Here is a 19329-nt window from a genome sequence, read left to right as displayed (position 1 = left end):
TTTCCGGGGCCCCCTACCTAAGCTCCCTGCCCAGGGCCACCATGAGCCTCGAGCCGCCCCTGCAGCAGGTTACAGCGGGGCTTGTGGAATCCCTGTTTTCTGACATAGGGCCTAATTACGACTTTGGCGGTGTGGCAGCAGAGCTGTCACACTGCCAAAGCTGTGTGAACACCGCCCGCCAGATTGCAGGTTTCCTCATTTTAGGCGAGTGGTGCTTTGGTAGTCCAACGGCGGTGCCTAATAAAAAGGCACCGCAATGGGAGCACCAAAGCCCATTCCTGCATGGCATGTACTCTGAAGTCCATGCAGTGCAGGAAAATGTGCCCCCTTGTATGAATCCTATCGCCATGAGGACCCAGGGGGACCTGTAGGCCCCCCCTTTGGTTCCTCAGCAGCACTATTGTAATGGCAGGTTCACCATAATGAAAACTGTGGCAGTGAGGATCTCAGACTATGCTTGGCGGTGCGCAGCGGCACCACTAGGATATTCCTAGGCCAGACCGTCGCACCACAGCAGACGGATCACAGATCTCAGGTGGTTGCAGACGTTTTGTGGATGTTGGACCGCTGCACTCAAAATGCAGCAGTGGTCTGCCAGTACCGCCATTCTACCTCAAGGACGGCGGTCCTATGGACCGCCATACTCGTAATCATGCCCATAGTGGCTTTAGTCTATATGAAGACCCAGCCGTCTAAATAATTTCTCAACTTGTCGACCTTATTGGGTTGGGACGTGGACACTACACACTTTTCTGGGCTGCGTTCATGTGTTTTGTAGACTGCAGACAAATATATTTTAATACACTTCTCTCTTGATGTGAATACATCTTACACCTGGAATTAACCTATTCTAAATTGACACTCTTGCATATCATATTTGCCACTTCTCCCATGCACAATGCCATCTTTCTTACTTGAAGCACCACCAATGTACAGCACCAATGCAAATTCATAAAAAGCTAATAATTGCTCATCTTGGGCTGCCATTCCCTTTTTTTGTAATGACTTACTTGCGTGCGAGAACTCCATACCGATTCACCAAAAATGTATGAAGGTTAGAAGAATATAGACCATAAGAACAACTTTTGCTCTTAATGGTGCAAGTTAAGGGGCACAATTCATATAGGCATGTAAGAGTCGATAATAGGGTGTTCATGCATTACACTTTTATATACTTTTACATGCCTTTCTGAATTTAACCTAAAATATCCTGTAGTACTCTGGTATGTACTCTTACACGCCTTCCTTAATTGACCCCAAAACGTTCTGTTGTACTCTTTTATGTACTCCTACATGGCCTTTTGAATTGGACCCAGAACGGTCCAAAGTACTCTAGTATTTGCTCCTAAATGTGTTTCTGAATTGGCCGTAAAGGATCACTGACATAATATCGAGGTAAACAATATCGTTTGACACTGATATTGTGTGAAACATATTGTTTATTAAAATATTGTGTCCCTATATACTATTTTGTGTTAAATAAAAAATGATCAGAAATAAAGTATTGTTTAATACTAATATTGTCCACAAACATACAAAAATAATGTTTTGTATTTTATCTATATATTCAGGCCGGCATGGGTGGAGTGAGGTATTTCACCTCCGTTAGGGCGGTATGCTTCTGAATGACTGCCCCTGCTCAATTGCTGACTTGTTGGTATTGGCAGCAGCAGTACGCGGGGACTCAAGGAGGTGGCTGTGGATTTTGAAATGTTCTGGGGAATCCTTCACCACCCACCTGCAGGCAAGCACTTACCAAATGTTTTCCACTCCCCCACGTCACCGACCCAGTTGCGCAGACACTATGCTTTCTGGGAGTTGAGGTTTAGCACACTCATCGCAAGCAAAAACAGGTGTGCCTATTTCATCAGGGGGAGGAGACTACGGTGCTTGCACGCATTTAGAGCAGGACTGTTGTATTTGGGAGAAGGACTCATTACAGTGCAGGGCGCTGAGGAAGGCTGCTTGCCGTGCCGCTTTGGATCGCCTGTAAGATGACCCACCTATCTGCTACTTGTATGCAAATAAACCTGCACCACCGTTTTCCCACAATTATGTCTCAGGAGTCTTCTTGGTTTGTAAGTGTATGGGGCATGGTGGAGCGAGCGATGGCGGTGTGGGCACTATGCCGCTGGCCGCGCGACGCGAAGGGGAGATAACGCGAGACAGCGTCCTAGTGACACATGCCTCGCGAGCAGAACGTCATCAGCGCGCCGGACAGGGTGCCGCCCCCTTAGGATGTGGCCAATGCAGGGTGCGCGTGTAAGGGGGGAGGCGGACCCAGGGCCTTATCTAGGTCAGCGTGGCTTTGTCCGCCCTCTTTCTGCCGCGTTTCGTCCTGACTGCTCTGCGCTGTTCCCACCCTGGCCCTGACCCAGCAGCAGAGCAGCAGGTTGGTGTGAGCAATTAATGGTCTGTTTTGTGTTGCAGGCGGAGTCACAGGGCGATCTGGAAGCAGATGGACAGTAAGGGTACCTCTGCGGCAGAAGGAGACAGCAATACCTCTGCCTGGCACAGTAGGGGTGCCTGAGCCAAGAACCTGGAGCCGAGGGGGTTCCAGGAAACAACGTCGGCGCCCCGTTAGTCCTTCGGGCGGTCGGGGGGCCTGAACCGACCGGGGGTGTGCCTCATCGCTCCGCCCTGACAGGGGGGGCGGGAGTAAACGAGATAACTATCAAAGTATTGCACCGTCAAGAGCATCGACTTACCGTGCAAAATGGCTAATTGGGCATGCGGGTCAGCGAGGGGCTGCCGCTTTGGATCGCCTGTAAGATGACCCACCTATCTGCTACTTGTATGCAAATAAACCTGCACCACCGTTTTCCCACAATTATGTCTCAGGAGTCTTCTTGGTTTGTAAGTGTATGGGGCATGGTGGAGCGAGCGATGGCGGTGTGGGCACTATGGCCTCTGATTACTTCAGCTGAAGGGATGTGGCGTGATATTGTCTGCACTACCCAGAAGCGCAGTGCAGATGGCCCTGCTGTATGAAGCGACCCGGACTTTTGCTGGCATTACGCTGTTCACGGTGTCTACAGGACTCGGGGGATCGAGATGTCCGGTGTCCGCCAGTGTCTTCAGGCCGGCATGGGTGGAGTGAGGTATTTCACCTCCGTTAGGGCGCTACGCTTCTGCATGACTGCACCTGCTCAATCGCGGACTTGCTGGTATTGGCAGCAGCAGTACGAGGGGACTCAAGGAGGTGGCTGTGGATTTTGAAATGTTCTGGGGAATCCTTAACCACCCACCTGCAGGCAAGCACTTACCAACTGTTTTCCACTCCCCCACATCACCGACCTAGTTGCGCAGACACTATGCGTTCTGGGAGTTGAAGTTTAGGGCACTCATCGCAAGCAACAACAGGTGTGCTGATTGCATCAGGGGGAGGAGACTACGGTGCTTGCACGCATTTAGCAGCAGGACCGATGTATTTGGGAGAAGGACTTGTTACAGTGCAGGGCGCTGAGGAAGGCTACTTGCCGAAATGCATTTGCCGCCACTGGGACATTTTAGATAAAGTGAATTAATTACCTTGAAATCCCCTCTGGCCTCTGATTTCTTCAACTGAAGGGATGTGGCGTGCTATTTTCTGTGCTAGCCAGAGGCGCAGTGCAGATGGCCCTGCTGTGTGAAGCGACCCAGACTTTTGCTGGCATCACGCTGTTCACTGAGTCTACAGGACTCGGGGGATCGAGATGTCCGGTGTCTGCCGGTGTCTTCAGGCCGGCATGGGTGGAGCGAGGTATTTCACCTCCGTTAGGGCGCTATGCTTCTGCATGACTGTCCCTGCTCAAACGGGGAATTGATGGTATTGGCAGCAGCAGTACGCGGGGGCTCAAGGAGGTGGCCGTGGATTTTGAAATGTTCTGGGGAATCCTTAACCACCCACCTGCAGGCAAGCACTTACCAACTGTTTTCCACTCCCCCACATCACCAGCCCAGTTGCGCAGACACTATGCTTTCTGGGAGTTGAAGTTTAGCGCATTCATCGCAAGCAGCAACAGGTGTGTCGATTGCATCAGGGGGAGGAGACTACGGTGCTTGGATGCATTTAGCAGCAGGACGGGAGTATTTGGGAGAAGGACTCATTACAGTGCAGGGCGTTGAGGAAGGCTGCTTGCCGAAATGCACTCGTCGCCACTGTGACATTTTAAATAAAGCGAGTTACTTACCTTGAAATCCCCTCTGGCCTCTGATTTCTTCAACTGAAGGGATGTGGCATATATATATATATATATATATACATATATATATATATACCACTTCTTCCTGCAGGACACAAGGACCACCACACAGCTTTTCCAGTTTTAAAGGGTCAGTTTATTATCTCCTCATTCTCTCTTGCATGACGCGTTTCGGGTAGAAACTACCCTTGATCACATCATATATATACATAAATAGCCGAAATCGCTAGTCAACGCTTCCCTTCAAGGAAAAGAACAACGAAGAGCGGACCCAGGTACTGGTGCATTTTCCTAGTTCTTTATTAGTGCAAAATAGTAAGCCAGCAATCCGCCATACATATATATTTTAGCCTTGAAACACGTCAGGTCAGAAGATTGTACCAGGAGCAGCAATGAGTGATTTCCCATCTGAGAAAGCCGGATGGTTAATTAACTGCGAGTTCGCCCCTTAAAGCTCTTGGGCCTTTGGTGAACAATCTAAAATCAGAGCAGCCCTGCCGTGGGGGGCAGCAACTTCCTTTCAACTATGGAGGAGGCCGTGGGTCAGAACTGCGTCGCAACCCGCATACAGCACAGTTAATTGGGACAATGTGAATCAACGCGCTGCTCTGGGGCCCACTAAGGGTATAAGAATGTGGATTAATGTGGCAGCTTCACAGGACCTACTGAAGGAAATGTATATTTATTTTACACAGGGACTACTAATCCCATAATGCAAGACGTGCACCAGCGCGGCCCACTGAGGGCGTGGTTTGCAAATAAAATGAGAAGTGTGGAAACTGCAAGTTAGTGTCTTTACACGGGGACCTTTGATAAAGAGGCAGACAGCCTTGAAACACGTCAGGTCAGTGGATTGTAACCGGGAGCAGCAATGAGTGAATTCCCATGTGAGAATGCCGGAGGGTTAATTAAGTGCATGTGCGCCCCTAAAAGCTCTTGGGCCTTTGGTGATCAATATATATATATATGTCACACCAGGATCCCAGCGGTGCAACCTTCCAATGGAGCGGCGCAGTACCGGGAAACAGACTCCGTCGGCAAGGCTTGTTGCTTAATGATGTTTATTTAGAGCAATAGATGCTGGCAGGGAGAGCTTCCACAAATATAAAATAAACTGCTCACTGCATTTTGGGTCGGCTCCTCTCTCTTTTCCCTTGGTGTGCTCCATTGGATGTGGAGTGTCAACTCTATATATATATATATATATTCACTGAAAAAACCATAGGTTATAGACCATATATAGTTAGGAATTTGCATTTACAAAACCTTGAAAATTCACTGAAAAAAACATAGGTTAGAGACCATATATAGTTAGCTGGACATTTTATTGACATAAAACCAATGAAATTCCATATATAGTTAGTTGCACTAACTATATATCGCGCACCCGCAATCCACTGCTGATGATGTCACATATTACATCATTCATGACATGGTCAGTGACATCACTGATGACATCACTGATGACATCTCAAATTACATCACTGATGACATCACTGATGACATCTCAAATGACATCACTGATGACATCATCTAGTGTCTGTGTGTTTTTGTAAAGTTTAATTATGTTTTACATATTGAAGAATGAGTGGATGTATGGAAGACTGAGTGTGTGTGTGGCTGGCTGGGAGGTGTGTGACTCTGTGCATATCAATGTGTACTTGTATCAGTGATTGTATAAGAGAGTAAGTATGTGTTAGTATATGTGTGAAAAGTATGGTGTTCTGTGTTTAACTGTATAGATGAGGAAATCGAAGTGTGATTGATTCTTCACAGGACTGACTAGGTGTATGAGTGCATATGATAGTCTTGTAATAATGAGTGACTGTATGTATGAGTGATTGTATGGGTAAATGAGTGAATGTGTGTGTAGACGTAGGAATCAGTGAGTGCGTATGTAGTAACTGGTATTGGTGTGTCATGATGTCATCAGTGATGTCATTTGAGATGTCATCAGTGATGTCATTTGAGATGTCATCAGTGATGTCATCAGTGATGTCACTGAAGTATGGTGTTCTGTGTTTAACTGTATAGATGAGGAAATGGAAGTGTGATTGATTCTTTACAGGACTGACTAGATGTGTGAGTAACTCCATGGATGAGTGGCAGTGTGTGAGTGTCTGCATAGGTGTATGAGTGCATATGATAGTGTTGTAATAATGAGTGACTGTATGTATGAGTGATTGTATGGGTGAATGAGTGAATGTGTGTGTAGACGTAGGAATCAGTGAGTGCGTATGTAGTAACTGGTATTGGTGTGTCATGATGTCATCAGTGATGTCATTTGAGATGTCATCAGTGATGTCATCAGTGATGTCATTTGAGATGTCATCAGTGATGTCATCAGTGATGTCACTGACCATGTCATGAATGATGTAATATGTGACATCATCAGCAGTGGATTGCGGGTGCGCGATATATAGTTAGTGCAACTAACTATATATGGAATTTCATTGGTTTTATGTCAATAAAATGTCCAGCTAACTATATATGGTCTCTAACCTATGTTTTTTTCAGTGAATTTTCAAGGTTTTGTAAATGCAAATTCCTAACTATATATGGTCTATAACCTATGGTTTTTTCAGTGAATTTCATTGGTTTTTTAAAAGCTAATATCTATAGCTGTAAAATATATTCTTTATTACGTGACGTATCACGTAGCCACGTGAGACGCCTCATGACGCGTCGCATAACCGTGACGTATCGGCTCTGCAGCGCAAACAAAACCCGTAACGTAAGCGTGCCGGAGCACGCTTACAGATATATATATTTTTTTTTAACCTTAATTAGACAAAATCCACACGTGCACATATCTTGAGGCCTTGCAAAGGCACATCAAACAAACAGTCCCTACAATTTTGTCAAGTTTGCTGGAAATCTATTCCCTTAATTTTTTTTTTACTGTTTCTCTTGGTTTTCCCCTTGTTACGCTTACCGGGACGCTACCCGGTACGCGAACCGGACGCTCCAAAAACACAAGATGGCGGACTCCCGTTACGCTGCCGGTTAGCTGCCCGGTTCGCGTACCGGGAAGTGCCTCTACCGCGAAAAATCACGGGGGACTTTAATATCCCCCTCATCAATCCTAGGGGGTCAGGAGGGGTTTACCTTGCCCCCTTTCCTTCATTTCCCCCTTCTTTTTTCACCACATCTTGTCTCTCGAACCTACCGAGAGACAAGATGGCGGCCGCTCCGGACTGTTTACAATGTTGACAGCTACGCTGCCGGTTAGCTGCCCGGCTAGCTGCCCGGTGAGCTGCCCGGTTCGCATACCGGGACGCGCCTCTACGGCGTAAAATCGCAAAAAAATTATTTTATTTTTTTTTGCCCCGCGGGGCACTTTAATATCCCCCTCATCAATCCTAGGGGGTCAGGAGTGGTCTACCTTGCCCCCTTTCCTTCATTTCCCCCTTCGTTTTTCACCACATCTTGTCTCTCGATCGTGCCGAGAGACAAGATGGCGGCCGCTCCGGACTGTTTAGAATGTTGACAGACACCGGAGAGCCAATCAGCTTCGCTTTGCGAAGTTCCGTTACGCGTCAGGTACGCAAACCGGGGCGCTAACCGGAGCGCTGTCACAGATATATATTTTTTTTAAACGTTAATTTCTCAAAATCCACTGGAGCACATATATTGAGACATAGCAAAGGCACGTCGGGCAAACCATATCTACAATTTTGCCAAGTTTCATGTAGATCTATTCAGCCGTTCGAGCTAAAAGTGAGTCCAACCGCCCTATGGAAAAATGAATGGGAAAAACGTGTTTTGGGACCCCCCTTGTTTCTCGGCCCCCCCTTGACGAAACCCCCCCACATTTTCAGAGGCTGCTCAGAAACAAAATGTGCCATTTTCCTGAAAATTTCAGCCAATTCCGTCCACAAACGCCAAAGTTATTAGACATAGAATTTTCAGAAATCGCATAGAGAAAAAATCCTAACTATATATACCCACTGGCTATCGCCAGTAGGTAATATACATATATAAACATATATAATCTGCATATCTATATAAATATAAATGCATGCATACATATACATATGCATGTTATTTACATGAAAGTTTTAAAAACACTAATAAAAGCAAAGCTAAAAAGCCACCTCATTACAAACAGAATGGCTTTAACTTAAACGAGGGCGAGATCTATTGCATTTTCAATGCTTGTTTACTTTGGTTCTATCAAGAAGGCATTCAGATGTTTCACACATTTGCCATAAATTCTGAATGTTAGCACTCTAGTTGCTCATTAGATCACTGTAGTAAAGCTAGTGCTCACCAGGGAAGTCTGCTGCTAATCATGGTTTGCAGCCATTTTCCCGCATTTTTTATCCCGCAGACTTTCAGTCCGCATACCATTATCCGGCAAGGTCATTGACCTCGCATACCATTATCCCGCATTTTTTCAAAACGCATGTGCATTTATCGCGCATGCCTTTACAAAGAATTACGTTTTAAAGGCATGTATGGTAAATGCATTTGCGTTGTGAAAACTACGATGACGAGAGAGGTAAGTGGGTTTGTGTTAATTTTTTCGTGGGTTAGTGATTGTGTAGTGTAGTGTAGTGTTGTGTAGTGTAGTGTTGTGTTAGTGTAGTGTAGAGTTGTGGTGGTTGTTTAGTGTAGGGTCATGCTGGGGGTAGTGTTTTAGGGTTTAGGGTTGTGTTGTAGTGTTTGCGTAGTGTAGGGTCATGCTGAGGGTAGTGTTTTAGGGTTTAGGGTAGTGTTGTAGTGTTTGCGTAGTGTAGGGTCATGCTGGGGGTAGTGTTTTAGGGTTTAGGGTTGTGTTGTAGTGTTTGCGTAGTGTAGGGTCATGCTGGGGCTAGTGTTTTAGGGTTTAGGGTAGTGTTGTAGTGTTTGCGTAGTGTAGGGTCATGCTGGGCGTAGTGTTTTAGGGTTTAGGATAGTGTTGTAGTGTTTGCGTAGTGTAGGGTCATGCTGGGGGTAGTGTTTTACGGTTTTGGGTAGTGTTGTAGTGTTTGCGTAGTGTAGGGTCATGCTGGGGTGTAGTATTTTAGGGTTTAGGGTAGTGTTGTAGTGTTTGCGTAGTGTAGGGTCATGCTGGGGGTAGTGTTTTAGGCTTTTGGGCAGTGTTGTAGTGTTTGCGTAGTGTAGGGTCATGCTGGGGGTAGTGTTTTAGGGTTTTGGGTAGTGTTGTAGTGTTTGCGTAGTGTAGGGTCATGCTGGGGTGTAGTGTTTTAGGGTTTTGGGTAGTGTTGTAGTGTTTGCGTAGTGTAGGGTCATGCTGGGGTGTAGTGTTTTAGGGTTTTGGGTAGTGTTGTAGTGTTTGCGTAGTGAAGGGTCATGCTGGGGGTAGTGTTTTAGGGTTTTGGGTAGTGTTGTAGTGTTTGAGTAGTGTAGGGTCATGCTGGGGGTAGTGTTTTAGGGTTTTGGGTAGTGTTGTAGTGTTTGCGTAGTGTAGGGTCATGCTGGAGGTAGTGTTTTAGGGTTTAGGGTAGTGTTGTAGTGTTTGCGTAGTGTAGGGTCATGGTGGGGGTAGTGTTTTAGGGTTTAGGGTAGTGTTGTAGTGTTTGCGTAGTGTAGGGTCATGCTGGGGGTAGTGTTTTAGGGTTTAGGGTAGTGTTGTAGTGTTTGCGTAGTGTAGGGTCATGCTGGGGGTAGTGTTTTAGGGTTTAGGGTAGTGTTGCAGTGTTTGCGTAGTGTAGGGTCATGCGGGGGTGTAGTGTTTTAGGGTTTTGGGTAGTGTTGTAGTGTTTGCGTAGTGTAGGGTCATGCTGGGGGTAGTGTTTTAGGGTTTAGGGTAGTGTTGTAGTGTTTGCGTAGTGTAGGGTCATGCTGGGGTGTAGTGTTTTAGGGTTTTGGGTAGTGTTGTAGTGTTTGCGTAGTGTAGGGTCATGCTGGGGGTAGTGTTTTAGGTTTTAGGGTAGTGTTGTAGTGTTTGCGTAGTGTAGGGTCATGCTGGGGGTAGTGTTTTAGGGTTTAGGGTTGTGTTGTAGTGTTTGCGTAGTGTAGGGTCATGCTGGGGGTAGTGTTTTAGGGTTTAGGGTTGTGTTGTAGTGTTTGTGTAGTGTAGGGTCATGCTGGGGGTAGTGTTTTAGGTTTTAGGGTAGTGTTGTAGTGTTTGCGTAGTGTAGGGTCATGCTGGGGTGTAGTGTTTTAGGGTTTTGGGTAGTGTTGTAGTGTTTGCGTAGTGTAGGGTCATGCTGGGGGTAGTGTTTTAGGGTTTAGGGTAGTGTTGTACTGTTTGTGTAGTGTAGGGTCATGCTGGGGGTAGTGTTTTAGGGTTTAGGGTAGTTTAGTTGTTTAGTGTATGCTAAAGGCATATTCGTTCTAAAAGTTTTCGTTATTTTAATTTGCGGCCTAATAGTACATGCGGGATTTTTTTTGCGGACTGATGGTATGCGGGATTTCGTCATATATTCGCTAATCATACTTTCTATGGCAAAATGAACCCCCTCATTTTGTTCCTTTTTAAATTAAATGTTTTAAGAGTTACCACTTTATTCCAATCAAGATGGCTTCAGGTGTGCCATACCTTTGTAATAAGTAGGACTGTTAGCACTCTAGTTGTTCTTTAGAACACTCTGGGACATTCTGTCATTGGGCTATAGTTGGGCTACATCTGGCTGATATTTGGGCTACATTTGTTTTTTTTGTCTCTGGTGGCCATCTTTGGGCTACATTGGGCTACATTGGGCTACATTGGGCTACATTTGGGCTCCAACATATATATAGCCCAATGTAGCCCAATATATATTTTTCAAAGTTAATTTTCGTAAAAACCACTGGAGCCTATATCTTGAGACATAGCAAAGGCACATCGGGCTACCAGTCCCTACAATTTTGCCAAGTTTGGTGTAAATCCATTCAGCCGTTCAGGCTAAAAGTGAGGCCAACCGCCCTATCGAAAATTGCATGGGAAAAACACGTTTTGCGACCCCCCTTTTTTCTCGGCCCCCCCTTGACGAAACCCCCCCAAATTTTCAGGGGCTGCTCAGAAACAAAATGTTCCATTTTCCTGAACATTTCAGCCAATTCTGTCCTCAAACGCCAAAGTTATTCGACATAGAATTTTCAAAAATCCCATAGGAAAAAAATCCTAACTATATATACCTACTGGCTATCGCCAGTAGGTAATATATATATATATATATATATATATATATATATATATATATATATATATATATATATATATATATATATATATATATATATCCAACAAAGTTGCCCCTCTGGTTATAAGGACGCCACTCTGCTGGTGCTGTTTAAACAAAACCTTTATTTCGCCAAGCTGCACACTTAGTCCGGTTACTTTCGAGCCTTCCCCGACGCGTTTCGAAGCTGCTGCTTCTTCCTCATGGGGCCATTTGGCAGCACGTGACAGGGTTTAACCACATCCTTCATTTTTAACCCATTCCGTGCATAATCTCTCCAGTGAGGTGTGCTGGGGGATGTTGTTCGATTCTTCCCCTTCATTGGGGTCCTTCATGTGGAGTGACGTCCTTGAGTCAGAGGCATCTTCGGGGTAATGTCGAACGCGGCGGCCTCAGCCGCGGAGGATGAACCACCTGTTTGAAATGTGGTGACAGGACTGCAAGCTGGTACTGTACGAGCTTACAAGCAGCACAAGGGATCTTAAAGCCGAAACTGCACACAGCGCCTGGGGCCCACTGGAGGGCTGGAGAAATGAACACTAATGCAACATTTACTGGAGGCAAAATGGACGGACTCCACCTAGGGAGAAGAATCGAACTACAGGTCCCAGCATGCCTCACTGGAGAGTGCATGCGCTGTATGGGATAAATACACCTGTGGTTAAACTGCCCATTGCCTAAGCACCGCCCCATGAGGAAGGAGCCTGTGGCTCCGAAACGCGTCGGGGATTGAAAAGCAGCCGCTATATGTGGTTTCCTGAAATAAAGAAGTTGGTAACTTACCTCATTGTGGAGTGACGTTCTTGAGTCAGAGGCATCTTCGGGGTAATGTTGAACGCGTGGCCTCAGCCGCGGAGGATGAACCACCTGTTTGAAATGTGGTGACAGGACTGCAAGCTGGTACTGTACGAGCTTACAAGCAGCACAAGGGGTCTTAATGCGGAAACTGCACACAGCGCCTGGGGCCCACTGGAGGGCTGGAGAAATGAACACTAATGCAACATTTACTGGAGGCAAACTGGACGGACTCCACCTAGGGAGAAGAATCGAACTACAGGTCCCAGCATGCCTCACTGGAGAGTGCATGCGTTGTATGGGATAAGTACACCTGTGGTTAAACTGCCCATTGCCTAAGCACCGCCCCATGAGGAAGGAGCCTGTGGCTCCGAATCGCGTCGGGGATTGAAAAGCAGCCGCTATATGTGTTTTCCTGAAAGAAAGAAGTTGGTAACTTACCTCATTGTGGAGTGACGACCTTGAGTCAGAGGCATCTTCGGGGTAATGTTGAATGCGAAGGCCTCAGCCGCGGAGGAAGAACCACCTGTTTGAAATGTGGTGACCGGACTGCAAGCTGGTACTGTACGAGCTTACAAGCAGCACAAGGGGTCTTAAAGCGGAAACTGCACACAGCGCCTGGGGCCCACTGGAGGGCTGGAGAAATGAACACTAATGCAACATTTACTGGAGGCAAACTGGACGGACTCCACCTAGGGAGAAGAATCGAACTACAGGTCCCAGCATGCCTCACTGGAGAGTGCATGCGCTGTATGGGATAAATACACTTGCGGTTAAACTGCCCATTGCCTAAGCACCCTACCATGAGGAAGGAGACTGTGGCTCCGAAACGCGTCGGGAATTGAAAAGCAGCCGCTATATGTGGTTTCCTGAAATAAAGAAGTTGGTAACTTACCTCATGGTGGAGTGACGTCCTTGAGTCAGAGGCATCTTCGGGGTAATGTTGAACGCGACGGCCTCAGCCGCGGAGGAAGAACCACCTGTTTGAAATGTGGTGACCGGACTGCAAGCTGGTACTGTACGAGCTTACAAGCAGCACAAGGGGTCTTAAAGTGAAAACTGCACACAGCGCCTGGGGCCCACTGGAGGGCTGGAGAAATGAACACTAATGCAACATTTACTGGAGGCAAAATGGACGGACTCTACCTAGGGAGAAGAATCGAACTACAGGTCCCAGCATGCCTCACTGGAGAGTGCATGCGCTGTATGGGATAAATACACCTGTGGTTAAACTGCCCATTGCCTAAGCACCGCCCCATGAGGAAGGAGCCTGTGGCTCCGAAACGCGTCGGGATTGAAAAGCAGCCGCTATATGTGGTTTCCAGAAATAAATATGTTGGTAACTTACCTCATTGTGGAGTGACGTCCTTGAGCCAGAGGCATCTTCGGGGTAATGTTGAACGCGGCGGCCTCAGTGGCGGAGGATGAACCACCTGTTTGAAATGTGGTGACAGGACTGCAAGCTGGTACTGTACGAGCTTACAAGCAGCACAAGGGGCCTTAAAGCGGAAACTGCACACAGCGCCTGGGGCCCACTGGAGGGCTGGAGAAATGAACACTAATGCAACATTTACTGGAGGCAAACTGGACGGACTCCACCTAGGGAGAAGAATCATACTACTGGTCCCAGCATGCCTCACTGGAGAGTGCATGCGCTGTATGGGATAAATACACCTGTGGTTAAACTGCCCATTGCCTAAGTACCGCCCTATGAGGAAGGAGCCTGTGTCTCCGAAACGCGTCGGGGATTGAAAAGCAGCCGCTATTTGTGGTTTCCTGAAATAAAGAAGTTGGTAACTTACGTCATTGTGGAGTGACGTTCTTGAATCAGAGGCATCTTCGGGGTAATGTTGAACGCGTGGCCTCTGCCGCGGAGGATGAACCACCTGTTTGAAATGTGGTGACAGGACTGCAAGCTGGTACTGTACAAGCTTACAGGCCGCACAAGGGGTCTTAAAGCGGAAACTGCACACAGCACCTGGGGCCCACTGGAGGGCTGGAGAAATGAACACTAATGCAACATTTAGTGGAGGCAAACTGGACGGACTGCACCTAGGGAGAAGAATCGAACTACAGGTCCCAGCATGCCTCACTGGAGAGTGCATGCGCTGTATGGGATAAATACACCTGTGGTTAAACTGCCCATTGCCTAAGCACCGCCCCATGAGGAAGGAACCTGTGGCTCCGAAACGCGTCGAGGATTGAAAAGCAGCCGCTATATGTGGTTTCCTGAAATAAAGAAGTTGGTAACTTACCTCATTGTGGAGTGACGTCCTTGAGTCAGAGGCATCTTCGGGGTAATGTTGAACGCGGCGGCCTCATCCGCGGAGGATGAACCACCTGTTTGAAATGTGGTGACAGGACTGCAAGCTGGTACTGTACGAGCTTACAAGCAGCACAAGGGGTCTTAAAGCGGAAACAGCACACAGCGCCTGGGGCCCACTGGAGGGCTGGAGAAATTAACACTAATGCAACATTTACTGGAGGCAAACTGGACGGACTCCACCTAGGGAGAAGAATCGAACTACAGGTCCCAGCATGCCTCACTGGAGAGTGCATGCGATGTATGGGATAAATACACCTGTGGTTAAACTGCACCATTGCCTAAGCACCGCCCCATGAGGAAGGAGCCTGTGGCTCTGAAACGCATCGGGGATTGAAAAGCAGCCGCTAGATGTGGTTTCCTGAAATAAAGAAGTTGGTAACTTACCTCATTGTGGAGTGACGTCCTTGAGGCAGAGTCATCTTCGGGGTAATGTTGAACGCGGCGGCCTTAGCCGCGGAGGATGAACCACCTGTTTGAAATGTGGTGACAGGACTGCAAGCTGGTACTGTACGAGCTTACAAGCAGCACAAGGGGTCTTAAAGCGGAAACTGCACACTGCGCCTGGGGCCCACTGGAGGGCTGGAGAAATGAACACTAATGCAACATTTACTGGAGGCAAACTGGACGGACTCCACCTAGGGAGAAGAATCGAACTACAGGTCCCAGCATGCCTCACTGGAGAGTGCATGCGCTCAATGGGATAACTACACCTGTGGTTAAACTGCCCATTGCCTAAGCACCGCCCCATGAGGAAGGAGCCTGGGGCTCCGAAACGCTTCGGGGATTGAAAAGCAGCCGCTATATGTGTTTTCCTGAAATAAAGAAGTTGGTAACTTACCTCATTGTGGAGTGACGTCCTTGAGTCAGAGGCATCTTCGGGGTAATGTTGAACACGGCGGCCTTAGCCGCGGAGGATGAACCACCTGTTTGAAATGTGGTGACAGGACTGCAAGCTGGTACTGTACGAGCTTACAAGCAGCACAAGGGGTCTTAAAGCCGAAACTGCACACAGCGCCTGGGGCCCACTGGAGGGCTGGAGAAATGAACACTAACTAATGCAACATTTACTGGAGGCAAACTGGACGGACTCCACCTAGGGAGAAGAATCGAACTACAGGTCCCAGCATGCCTCACTGGAGAGTGCATGCGCTGTATGGGATAAATACACCTGTGGTTAAACTGCCCATTGCCCTGGCACCGCCCCATGAGGAAGGAGCCCGTGGCTCCGAAACGCGTCGGGGATTGAAAAGCAGCCGCTATATGTGGTTTCCTGAAATAAAGAAGTTGGTAACTTACCTCATTGTGGAGTGACGTCCTTGAGTCAGAGGCATCTTCGGGGTAATGTTGAACGCAGGGGCCTCAGCCGCGGAGGATGAACCACCTGTTTGAAATGTGGTGACAGGACTGCAAGCTGGTACTGTACGAGCTTACAAGCAGCACAAGGGGTCTTAAAGCGGAAACTGCACACAGCGCCTGGGGCCCACTGGAGGGATGGAGAAATGAACACTAATGCAACATTTGCTGGAGGCAAACTGGACGGACTCCACCTAGGGAGAAGAATCGAACTAGAGGTCCCAGCATGCCTCACTGGAGAGTGCATGCGCTGTATGGGATAAATACACCTGTGGTTAAACTGCCCATTGCCTAAGCACCGCCCCATGAGGAAGGAGCCTGTGACTCCGAAACGCGTCGGGGATTGAAAAGCAGCCGCTATATGTGGTTTCCTGAAATAAAGAAGTTGGTAACATAGCTCATTGTGGAGTGACGTCCTTGAGTCAGAGGCATCTTCGGGGTAATGTTGAACGCGGCGGCCTCATCCGCGGAGGATGAACCACCTGTTTGAAATGTGGTGACAAGACTGCAAGCTGGTACTGTACGAGCTTACAAGCAGCACAAGGGGTCTTAAAGCCGAAACTGCACACAGCGCCTGGGGCCCACTGGAGGGCTGGAGAAATGAACACTAATGCAACATTTACTGGAGGCAAACTGGACGGACTCCACCTAGGGAGAAGAATCGAACTACAGGTCCCAGCATGCCTCACTGGAGAATGCATGCGCTGTATGGGATAAATACACCTGTGGTTAAACTGCCCATTGCCTAAGCACCGCCCCATGAGGAAGGAGCCTGTGGCTCCGAAACGCGTTGGGGATTGAAAAGCAGCCGCTATATGTGGTTTCCTATAAATAAAGAAGTTGGTAACTTACCTCATTGTGGAGTGACGTCCTTGACTCAGAGGCATCTTCGGGGTAATGTTGAATGCGGCGGCCTCAGCAGCGGAGGATGAACCACCTGTTTGAAATGTGGTGACAGGACTGCAAGCTGGTACTGTACGAGCTTACAAGCAGCACAAGGGGTCTTAAAGCGGAAACTGCACACAGCGCCTGGGGCCCACTGGAGGGCTGGAGAAATGAACACTAATGCAACATTTACTGGAGGCAAACTGGATGGACTTCACCTAGGGAGAAGAATCGAACTACAGGTCCCAGCATGCCTCACTGGAGAGTGCATGCGCTGTAAGGGATAAATACACTTGTAGTTAAACTGCCCATTGCCTAAGCACCGCCCCATGAGGAAGGAGCCTGTGGCTCCGAAACGCGTCGGGGATTGAAAAGCAGCCGCTATATGTGGTTTCCTGAAATAAAGAAGTTGGTAACTTACCTCATTGTGGAGTGACGTCCTTGAGTCAGAGGCATCTTCGGGGTAATGTTGAACGCGGCGGCCTCAGCCGCGGAGGATGAACTACCTGTTTGAAATGTGGTGACAGGACTGCAAGCTGGTACTGTACGAGCTTACAAGCAGCACAAGGGGTCTTAAAGCGGAAACTGCACACAGCGCCTGGGGCCCACTGGAGGGCTGGAGAAATGAACACTAATGCAACATTTACTGGAGGCAAACTGGATGGACTCCACCTAGGGAGAAGAATCGAACTACAGGTCCCAGCATGCCTCACTGGAGAGTGCATGCGCTGTATGGGATAAATACACCTGTGGTTAAACTGACCATTGCCTAAGCACCGCCCCATGAGGAAGGAGCCTGTGGCTCCGAAACGCGTCGGGGATTGAAAAGCAGCCGCTATATGTGGTTTCCGGAAATAAAGAAGTTGGTAACTTACCTCATTGTGAAGTGACGTCCTTGAGTCAGAGGCATCTTCGGGGTAATGTTGAACGCGGCGGCCTCAGCCGCGGAGGATGAACTACCTGTTTGAAATGTGGTGACAGGACTGCAAGCTGGTACTGTACGAGCTTACAAGCAGCACAAGGGGTATTAAAGCGGAAACTGCACACAGCGCCTGGGGCCCACTGGAGGGCTGGAGAAATGAACACTAATGCAACATTTACTGGAGGCAAACTGGACTGACTCCACCTAGGGAGAAGAATCGAACTACAGGTCCCAGCATGCCTCACTGGAGAGTGCATGCGCTGTATGGGATAAATACACCTGTGGTTAAACTGACCATTGCCTAAGCACCGCCCCATGAGGAAGGAGCCTGTGGCTCCGAAACGCGTCGGGGATTGAAAAGCAGCCGCTTTATGTGGTTTCCTGAAATAAAGAAGTTGGTAACTCACCTCATTGTGGAGTGACGTTCTTGAGTCAGAGGCATCTTCGGGGTAATGTTGAACGCGTGGCCTCAGTCGCGGAGGATGAACCACCTGTTTGAAATGTGGTGACAGGACTGCAAGCTGGTACTGTACGAGCTTACAAGCAGCACAAGGGGTCTTAATGCGGAAACTGCACACAGCGCCTGGGGCCCACTGGAGGGCTGGAGAAATGAACACTAATGCAACATTTACTGGAGGCAAACTGGACGGACTCCACCTAGGGAGAAGAATCGAACTACAGGTCCCAGCATGCCTCACTGGAGAGTGCATGCGTTGTATGGGATAAGTACACCTGTGGTTAAACTGCCCATTGCCTAAGCACCGCCCCATGAGGAAGGAGCCTGTGGCTCCGAATCGCGTCGGGGATTGAAAAGCAGCCGCTATATGTGTTTTCCTGAAAGAAAGAAGTTGGTAACTTACCTCATTGTGGAGTGACGACCTTGAGTCAGAGGCATCTTCGGGGTAATGTTGAATGCGACGGCCTCAGCCGCGGAGGAAGAACCGCCTGTTTGAAATGTGGTGACCGGACTGCAAGCTGGTACTGTACGAGCTTACAAGCAGCACAAGGGGTCTTAAAGCGGAAACTGCACACAGCGCCTGGGGCCCACTGGAGGGCTGGAGAAATGAACACTAATGCAACATTTACTGGAGGCAAACTGGACGGACTCCACCTAGGGAGAAGAATCGAACTACAGGTCCCAGCATGCCTCACTGGAGAGTGCATGCGCTGTATGGGATAAATACACTTGCGGTTAAACTGCCCATTGCCTAAGCACCCTACCATGAGGAAGGAGACTGTGGCTCCGAAACGCGTCGGGAATTGAAAAGCAGCCGCTATATGTGGTTTCCTGAAATAAAGAAGTTGGTAACTTACCTCATGGTGGAGTGACGTCCTTGAGTCAGAGGCATCTTCGGGGTAATGTTGAACGCGACGGCCTCAGCCGCGGAGGAAGAACCACCTGTTTGAAATGTGGTGACCGGACTGCAAGCTGGTACTGTACGAGCTTACAAGCAGCACAAGGGGTCTTAAAGTGAAAACTGCACACAGCGCCTGGGGCCCACTGGAGGGCTGGAGAAATGAACACTAATGCAACATTTACTGGAGGCAAAATGGACGGACTCTACCTAGGGAGAAGAATCGAACTACAGGTCCCAGCATGCCTCACTGGAGAGTGCATGCGCTGTATGGGATAAATACACCTGTGGTTAAACTGCCCATTGCCTAAGCACCGCCCCATGAGGAAGGAGCCTGTGGCTCCGAAACGCGTCGGGGATTGAAAAGCAGCCGCTATATGTGGTTTCCAGAAATAAA

The 19329-nt window shown here is 48.3% G+C and overlaps 1 protein-coding gene across 1 annotated transcript in view; it reads right to left on the bottom strand.

The window, feature by feature from the left end:
* The window catches only part of LOC147698691 (matrix metalloproteinase-20-like), a 135222-nt gene that overhangs the window by 77255 nt on the left and 38638 nt on the right, over positions 1-19329 (bottom strand). The window lies entirely within an intron of this gene.

Source organism: Lissotriton vulgaris, chromosome 8 (assembly GCF_964263255.1).
Source record: "Lissotriton vulgaris chromosome 8, aLisVul1.2, whole genome shotgun sequence".
In the NCBI taxonomy this organism is placed as follows: Eukaryota; Metazoa; Chordata; class Amphibia; order Caudata; family Salamandridae; genus Lissotriton; species Lissotriton vulgaris.
Note: the sequence above shows the minus strand (reverse complement) of the source record. Positions and strands in the feature narration are given on the sequence as shown.